Source organism: Muscardinus avellanarius, assembly GCF_963383645.1.
Source record: "Muscardinus avellanarius genome assembly, chromosome: 10".
Taxonomy (NCBI): Eukaryota; Metazoa; Chordata; class Mammalia; order Rodentia; family Gliridae; genus Muscardinus; species Muscardinus avellanarius.
The window spans coordinates 39,646,228-39,654,757 of NC_137796.1; positions in this window are offsets into that span (position 1 = coordinate 39,646,228).

Here is an 8,530-nt window from a genome sequence, read left to right on the forward strand (position 1 = left end):
ATCGGTCTGGCAGTATAGGCCGGAGGTCCATGAGACCCTGGGCTCAACCCAGTGCCAGTAAGACAGAAACGGAAATGAAATAAAATGACAGAAAATAATAAACATAAAGCCCCAAGTGGCTATTAGGCCCTTTACTCAGAACCACAGACGCCTGTCCCCTGAGGCGAAGGTAGGAGGACATGCTCGGGACCACATCTGGGTTGCTTATGCGTGATAGGGACTCGCTCTGCACTCCTGGGCGACATATTGATGGTCTCTGCTCTGAGCCCTAGCCTTTTTCCAAGCGGGAAATCCCCTTTGGTCCTCATCCCCTGGGCCTCCCTCCCCTCCTGTGCCCAGTTCCCAGACCCTTCCCAGCTTGGGAGGTCTGTGTTTTGCTGGGACATTGGGCATGGAGCCCCCAGCCCACTCCAGGCTCCCTCCTTTTAAAGAACCCTGTTTCTCTGGGAGTCTGCATTCCGCGCATGCGCAGTGGCAGTTCAGACTGTCTCCCCAGGGCGTCTGCCAGGACAGTCTGCTAGCTGTCAGCAAGTGGGGGCGAGATTTACACGGGTTGCCTCCCTTTCCACGGAGCTGCCCCAGGTTAACCAGGGATGCCAGTGCACTCTTTGCCTTGCTGTGTCTACTGAGCACACCACACACAGCCTCTTGTCTGCCCTGTGTGGAAGCTCGGAAGGGAAGTGCTGCGGGGACTATGTCAATCTCGCAAGAGGTCCCGCTGCCGCTCTCGCACACCCAGGCATACACAACTGAGGAGGCTTAAACCCCAAGTGTAGCTGGGAGGGGTGGCTGGTGCACGCTTGTAATTTCCATGCTGGGGAGGCTGAGACATAGGAGCGCACAGGTTTGAAGCCAGCCTCGGCGACTTAGCAAAGCTTTCAGCCACTTAGTGCGTCCAGGGTTGCAAACAAAATATCAAATCGGGATGGCAGTATAGTATGAAGGTCCATCAGACCCTGGGCTTCACCCAGAGTCAGTAAGACAGAAACGGAAATGAAATGAAATGACAGAAAATAATAAACATAAAGCCCCAAATGGATATTAGGCCCTTTACTCAGAACCACAGACGCATGTCCCCCGAGGCGAAGGTAGGAGGACACGCCCGGGACCACATCTGGGTTGCTTATGCGTGATAGGGACTCGCTCTGCACTCCTGGGCGACAAATTGCTGGTCTTTGCTCTGAGCCCTGGCCTGCTTCCACGTGGGAAATCCCCTTTGGTCCTCATCCCCTGGGCCTCCCTCCCCTCCAGTGCCCAGTTCCGAGACCCTGCCCAGCTTTGAAGGTCTGTGTTTTACTGGGACTTCTGGCATGGAGCCCGCCAGCCCTCTCCAGGCTCCCTCCATTTTAAGAACCCAGTTTCTCTGGGAGTCCGCCTTCTGAGCATGCGCAGTGGCAATTCAGAATGTCTCCCCAGGGCATCTGCCAGGGGAGCCGGCTTGCTGTCAGCACGCAGGGGCGAGATTTGCACGGGTTGCCTCCATTTTCACGGAGCTGCCCCAGGTTAACCAGGGATGCCAGTGCACTCTTTGCCTTGCCGTGTCTACTGAGCACACCACACATGGCCTCTGTTCTGCCCTATGTGGAAGCTGGGAAGGGAAGCCCGTGGGGACTGTGTCAATCTCACGAGAGGTCTCACTGCGGCTCCTGCATGCCCAGGCATACACAGCTGAGGAGGCTTAAACCCCAAGTGGAGCCGGGAGGGGTGGCTGGCGCACGCTTGTAATTTCGGTGCTGGGGAGGCTGAGACATAGGAGCGCACAGGTTCGAAGCCATCCTCGGCGACTTAGCGAAGCTTTCAGTCACTTAGTGCGTCCAGGGTTGCAAACAAAATATCAAATCGGTCTGGCAGTATAGTCTGGAGGTCCATCAGACTCTGGAGTCCAACCAGAGCCAGCAAGACAGAAACAGTAATGAAATGAAATGACAGAAAATAATAAACATAAAGCCTCAAGTGGATATTAGGCCCTTTACTCAGAACCACAGACGCCTGTCCCCCGAGGCGAAGGTAGGAGGACACGCCCGGGACCACATCTGGGTTGCTTATGCGTGATAGGGACTCGCTCTGCACTCCTGGGCGACAAATTGCTGGTCTTTGCTCTGAGCCCTGGCCTGCTTCCACGCAGGAAATCCCCTTTGGTCCTCATCCCCTGGGCCTCCCTCCCCTCCTGTGCCCAGTTCCCAGACCCTGCCCAGCTTGGGAGGCCTGTGTTACGCTGGGATGTCGGGCATGGAGCCCCCCAGCCCTCTCCAGGCTCCCTACCTATAAAGAACTTAGTTTCTCTGGGAGTCCGTGATCCGCGCATGCGCAGTGGCAGTTCAGACTGTCTCCCCAGGGCATCTGCCAGGGGAGCCGGCTTGCTGTCAGCAGGTGGGGGCGAGATTTGCACGGGTTGCCTCCCTTTCCACGGAGCTTCCCCAGATTAACCAGGGATGTCAGTGCACACTTTGCCTTGCCGTGTCTACTGACCACACCACACACGGCCTCTGTTCTGCCCTATGAGGAATCTGGGAAGGGAAGCGCCACGGGGACTGTGTCATTCTCGCGAGAGGTCTCGTGGCTGCTCCTGCATGCCCAGGCATACACAGCTGAGGAGGCTTAAACCCCAAGTGGAGCCAGGAAGGGTGGCTGGCGCTCACTTCTAATTTCCTTGCTGGGGAGGCTGAGACATAGGAGGGCAGAGTTTCAAGGCCAGTCTCGGCGAATTAGCGAAGCTTTCAGCCACTTAGTGCATCCAGGGTTCCAAACAAAATATCAAATAGGTCTGGCAGTATAGTCCGGAGGTCCATCAGACTCTGGGCTCAAACCAGCGCCAGCAAGACCATAACAAAAATGAAATGAAATGACAGAAAATAATAAACATAAAGCCCCAGATGGATATTAGGCCCTTTACTCAGAACCTCAGATGCCTGTCCCCGGAGGCGTAGGTAAGAGGACACGCCTTGGGCCGCATCTGGGTTGCTTATGCGTGCCAGGGACCAGTGCTGCACTCCTGGGCGATAAACTGCTGGTGTCTGCTCTGGTCCATGGCCTGCTTCCACGCGGGAAATCCCCTTTGGTCCTTATCCCCTGGGCCTCCCTCCCCTCCTGTGCCCAGTTCTCAGACCCTGCCCAGCTTGGGAGGTCTGTGTTTCACTGGGACGTCGAGCATGGAGCCCCCCATCCCTCTCCAGGCTCTCTCCTTTTAAAGAACCCAGTTTCTCTGGGAGTCCGCGTTCTGTGCATGCGCAGTGGCAGTTCAGACTGTTTCCCGAGGGCGTCTGCCAGGGGAGCCGACTTGCTGTCAGCAGGCAGGGACGAGATTTGCACAGGTTGCCTCCCTTTCCACGGAGCTGCCCCAGGTTAACCAGGGATGTCAGTGCACACTTTGCCTTGCCATGTCTACTGAGAACACCACACACGGCCTCTCTTCTGCCCTATGAGGAAGCTGGGAAGGGTAGCGCCGCGGGAATGTGTCGTTTTCGCGAGAGGTCCCACGGCTGCTCCTGCACGCCCAGGCATACACAGCTGAGGAGGCTTAAACCCCAAGTGGAGCCGGGAGGGGTGGCTGGCGCTCACTTGTAATTTCCATGCTTGGGAGGCTGAGACATAGGAGCGCACAGTTTCGAAGCCAGTCTCAGTGACTTAGCGAAGCTTTCAGCCACTTAGTGCGTCCAGGGTTCCAAACAAAATATCAACTCGGTCTGGCAGTATAGTCCGGAGGTCCATCAGACCCTGGGCTCAACCCAGCGCCAGCAAGACAGAAAAAGAAATGAAATGAAATGACAGACAATAATAAACATAAAGCCCCAAGTGGATATTAGGCCCTTTACTCTTAACCACAGACGCCTGTCTCTGGAGGCGAAGGTAGGAGGACATGCCCTGGGCCACATCTGGGTTGCTTATGGGTGACAGTGTCCCGTGCTGTACTCCTGGGTAAAAAATTCCTGGTCTCTGCTCTGGTCCCTGGCCTGCTCCCACGCGGGAAATCCTCTTTGGTCCTCATCCCCTGGGCCTCCCTCCCCCCTGTGCCCAGTTCCGAGACCCTGCCCAGCTTGTGAGGTCTTTGTTTCGATGTGACATCGGGCATAGAACCCCAAACCTTCTCCAGGCTCCCTCCTCTTAAGGAATCCAGTTTCTCTGGGAGTCAGCGTTCCGCGCATGCGCAGTCGCAGTTCAGACTATCTCCCCAGGGCGTCTGCCAGGGGAGTCGGCTAGCTGTCAGCAGGCGGGGGGAGATTTGCACGGGTTGCCTCCCTTTCCACGGAGCTGCCCCAGGTTAACCAGGGATGCCAGTGCACTCTTTGCCTTGCCGTGTCTACTGAGAACACCACACATGGCCTCTGTTCTGCTCTATGTGGAAGCTGGGAATGGAAGCGCTTCGGGGACAGTGTCATTCTCGCGAGAGGTCCTGAAGCCGCTCCCGCACGCCCAGGCATACACAGCTGAGGAGGCTTAAACCCCAAGTGGAGCCGGAAGGGGTGGATGGCGCTCACTTTTTATTTCCATGCTGGGGAGGCTGAGACATAAGAGCACACAAGTTCCAAGCCAGTCTCGGCGACTTAGCGAAGCTTTCCGCCACTTAGAGCGTCCAGGGTTCCAAACAAAATATCAAATAGGTCTGGCAGTATAGTCTGGAGTTCCATCAGACCCTGGGCTCAACCCAGCACCAGCAAGAAGGAAAAAAAATGAAATGAAATGACAGAAAATAATGAATATAAAGCCCCAAGTGGATATTAGGCCCTATACTCAGAACCACAGACACCTGTCCTAGGAGGCGAAGGTAGGAGCACACGTTCGGGGCCGCAACTGGGTTGCTTATGCGTGAGAGGGACCTGCGCTGCACTCCTGGGCGACAAACTGCTGGTCTCTGCTCTGGTACCTGGCCTGTCTCCATGCGGGAAATCCCCTTTGGTCCTCATCCCCTGGGCCTCCCTCCCCTCCTGTGCCCAGTTCCGAGATACTGCCCAGCTTGGGAGGTCTTTGTTTCGCTGGGACGTCGGGCATGGTGCCCCCCAGCCCTCTCCAGGCTCCCTTATTTTAAAGAACCCAGTTTCTCTGGGAGACCATGTTCCGCGCATGCGCAGTAGCAGTTCAGACTGTCTCCCCAGGGCATCTGCCAGGGGAGCCGACTAGCTGTCAGCAGGCGGCGGTGAGATTTACATGGGTTGCCTCCCTTTCCACGGAGCTGCCCCAGGTTAACCAGGGATGTCAGTGCACACTATGCCTTGCCGTTTCTACTGAGAACACCACACATGGCCTCTGTTCTGCCCTATGAGGAAGCTGGGAAGGGAAGCGCCGCGGGGACTGTGTCATTCTCGCGAGAGGTCCCGCGGCTGCTCCCGCATGCCCAGGCATACACAACTGAGGAGGCTTAAACCCGAAGTGGAGCCGGGAGGTGTGGCTGGCGCTCACTTGTAATTTCCTTGTTGGGGAGGCTGAGTCATAGGAGCGCACAGTTTCGAAGCAAGTCTCAGTGACTTAGCGAAGCTTTCAGCCACTTAGTGCGTCCAGGGTTCCAAACAAAATATCAACTCGGTCTGGCAGTATAGTCCGGAGGTCCATCAGACCCTGGGCTCAACCCAGCGCCAGCAAGACCATAACATAAATGAAATGAAATGACAGACAATAATAAACATAAAGTCCCAAGTGGATATTAGGCCCTTTACTCAGAACCACAGAAGCCTGTCCCCCGAGCGAAGGTAGGAGGACATGCCCGGGGCCGCATCTGGGTTGCTTATGTGTGAGAGGGACCCGCACTGCACTCCTGGGCGAGAAACTGCTGGTTTTTGCTCTGAGCACTGGCCTGCTTCCATACGGGAAATCCCCTTTGGTCCTCATCCCCTGGGCCTCCCTCCCCTCCTCTTCCAGTTCCGAGACCATGCCTAGCTTGGGAGGTCTTTGTTTCGTTGGTACATCAGGCATAGAGCCCCCCAGCCCTCTCCAGCCTCCCTCCTTTTAAAGAACCTAGTTTCTCTGGGAGTCTGTGTTCCGTGCATGCACAATGGCAGTTCAGACTGTCTCCCCAGGGCATCTGCCAGGGGAGCCGGCTTGCTGTCAGCAGGCGGGGGCGAGATTTGCACGTGTTGCCTCCCTTTCCACGGAGCTTCCCCAGATTAACCAGGGATGTCAGTGCACACTTTGCCTTGCTGTGTCTACTGAGCACACCACACACGGCCTCTGTTCTGCCCTATGAGGAAGCTGGGAAGGGAAGCGCCGTGGGGACTCTGTCATTCTCGCGAGAGGTCTCGCGGCTGCTCCCGCAAGCCCAGGCATACACAGCTGAGGAGGCTTAAACCCCAAGTGGAGCAGGGAGGGGTGGTTGGCGCTCAGTTGTAATTTCCGTGCTGGGGAGGCTGAGACATAGGAGCGCACATTTTCGAAGCCAGTCTCTGCGACTTAGTGAAGGTTTTAGCCACTTAGTGCATCCAGGGTTCTAAACAAAATATCAAATAGGTCTGGCAGTATAGTCCAGAGGTCCATCAGACCCTGGGCTCAACACAGCGCCAGCAAGACCATAATGGAAATGAAATGAAATGACAGAAAATAATGACGATAAAGCCCCAAGTGGATATTAGGCCCTTTACTCAGAATCACAGACGCCTTTCCCCGGAGGCGAAGGTATGAGGACATGCCCAGGGCCGCATCTGGGTTGCTTATGCGTGACAGGGACCATTGCTCCACTCCTGGGCGACAATCTGATGGTCTCTGCTTTGGTCCCTGGCCTGCTTCCATGCGGGAAATCCCCTTTGGTCCTCATCTCCTGGGCCTCCCTCCCCTCCTGTGCCCAGTTTCGAGACCCTTCCCAGCTTGGGAGATTTGTGTTTCACTTGGACGTCGAGCATGGAGCCCCCCAGCCTTCTCCAGGCTCCATCCTTTTAAAGAACCCAGTTTCTCTGGGAGTCTGCGTTCCACGCATGCGCAGTGGCAGTTCAGACTGTCTTCCCAGGGCATCAGCCAGGGGAGCTGGTTAGCTGTCAACAGGCATGGGCGAGATTTTCACGCATTAGCTCCCTTTCCACGGAGCTGCCCCAGGTTAACCAGGGATGCCAGTGCACTCTTTGCCTTGCCGTGTCTACTGAGCACACCACACACGGCCTCTTTTCTGCCCCATGTGGAAGCTGGGAAGGGAAGCGCATAGGGGACTGTGTCATTCTCGCGAGAGGTTATGCGGCCGTTCCCACACGCCCAGGCATACACAGCTGAGGAGGCTTAAACCCCAAGTGGAGCTTGGAGGGGTGGCTAGCGCTCGCTTGTAATTTCCATGCTGGGGAGGCTGAGACATAGGAGCGCACAGCTTCGAAGCCAGACTCGGCAACTTAGCGAAGCTTTCAGCCACTTAGTGCATCCAGGGTTCCAAACAAAATATCAAATAGGTCTGGTAGTGTCAGGAATCCAGCCCGACAGCTGACGGGTTTGGCGAGATGATGAGTACCGACGACTCAAACACTAATCCATGAGCTGGGAGTCATGTCAAGCAAGATCTCATTTATTTCTCTCCAAGCCATCCTTTATATAGTACCAAGCCATGAGGGGAATTTCCTTGAGAAATAGCCTAGCCTATTCGGGATAAAGATCACTAGCATGTAGTTTACAGCCAATCTCAGGCCAGTACATGAGCCATTCATGTGTGCGGAAAGCTCCTTTAAAGGTAGAAAGGGAAAAACAGCTCACTCTCCCAACTCATAATGAATGGGGTAACCAGGCCTTCCTAGCTTCCTCCAGGTGCCATCTTTGCCCCTTTTTTGCTGAATCACTTTACTTAAGGTTTTGCCTTAGGCCGTAGGCCGCTCAGGCCGAATCTCCTTAGGCGCTGTATAGACACACCCCATCATATCCCCCTTTTTCTTTTATTTTATCTGGACTGTGCCTGTCTTAGGTTGTCCCCATTGATTACCAGGGATTACCCGTCATTGGATAGTACAGATCGATGCTGTACTTCCTGTCTTAGGTTTCCATGGCCCCTGGGAATCTTACCCATCATTGGCTACCAGCCCTTCAACATGCTTTGATTTTTCCCATCTGGGGAAATTGTAAGGCGGGAGAGGGGTGGTCATATTCAGAGCGCCAATCCTAAGATTTATTTTCTGTGCCCGCAAGCCTTTGGTAATGCACTTCTATTTGGTTGATTTTAACAGAAATTGGACTAATCTATTAAAATCACAGGGGTCTACGATACACAAAACTATGATAAACAGCAAGGGGCCCAACAAAGGAAGAAAATAGGGCAAAAGTCCATGAAAGCCAGTCCAGAACGGATTCTCCTGAAGATCTCCTCGCCACCTCTCCAGATCATGTTGGAGCTGCTTAATCTTATCTTGTTCCTGCAAAAATAAGCAGATGCCTCACTTTTCGGCTGTTAATAAATCCAATATCCATCTTTTTTGTGATACCACATAGGATAGGGAATCTAATTGGGCTTGTAAATCTCAGACAATTTCTGAGACAGACTTAACACCATCAATTATTCGGAGGGAGTCTCCTATGTAACTCAAAGGCCATCCCAAGGCCAGCCACACCCATGGCAGTTCTGGCAGTAATCTCCAGGCTG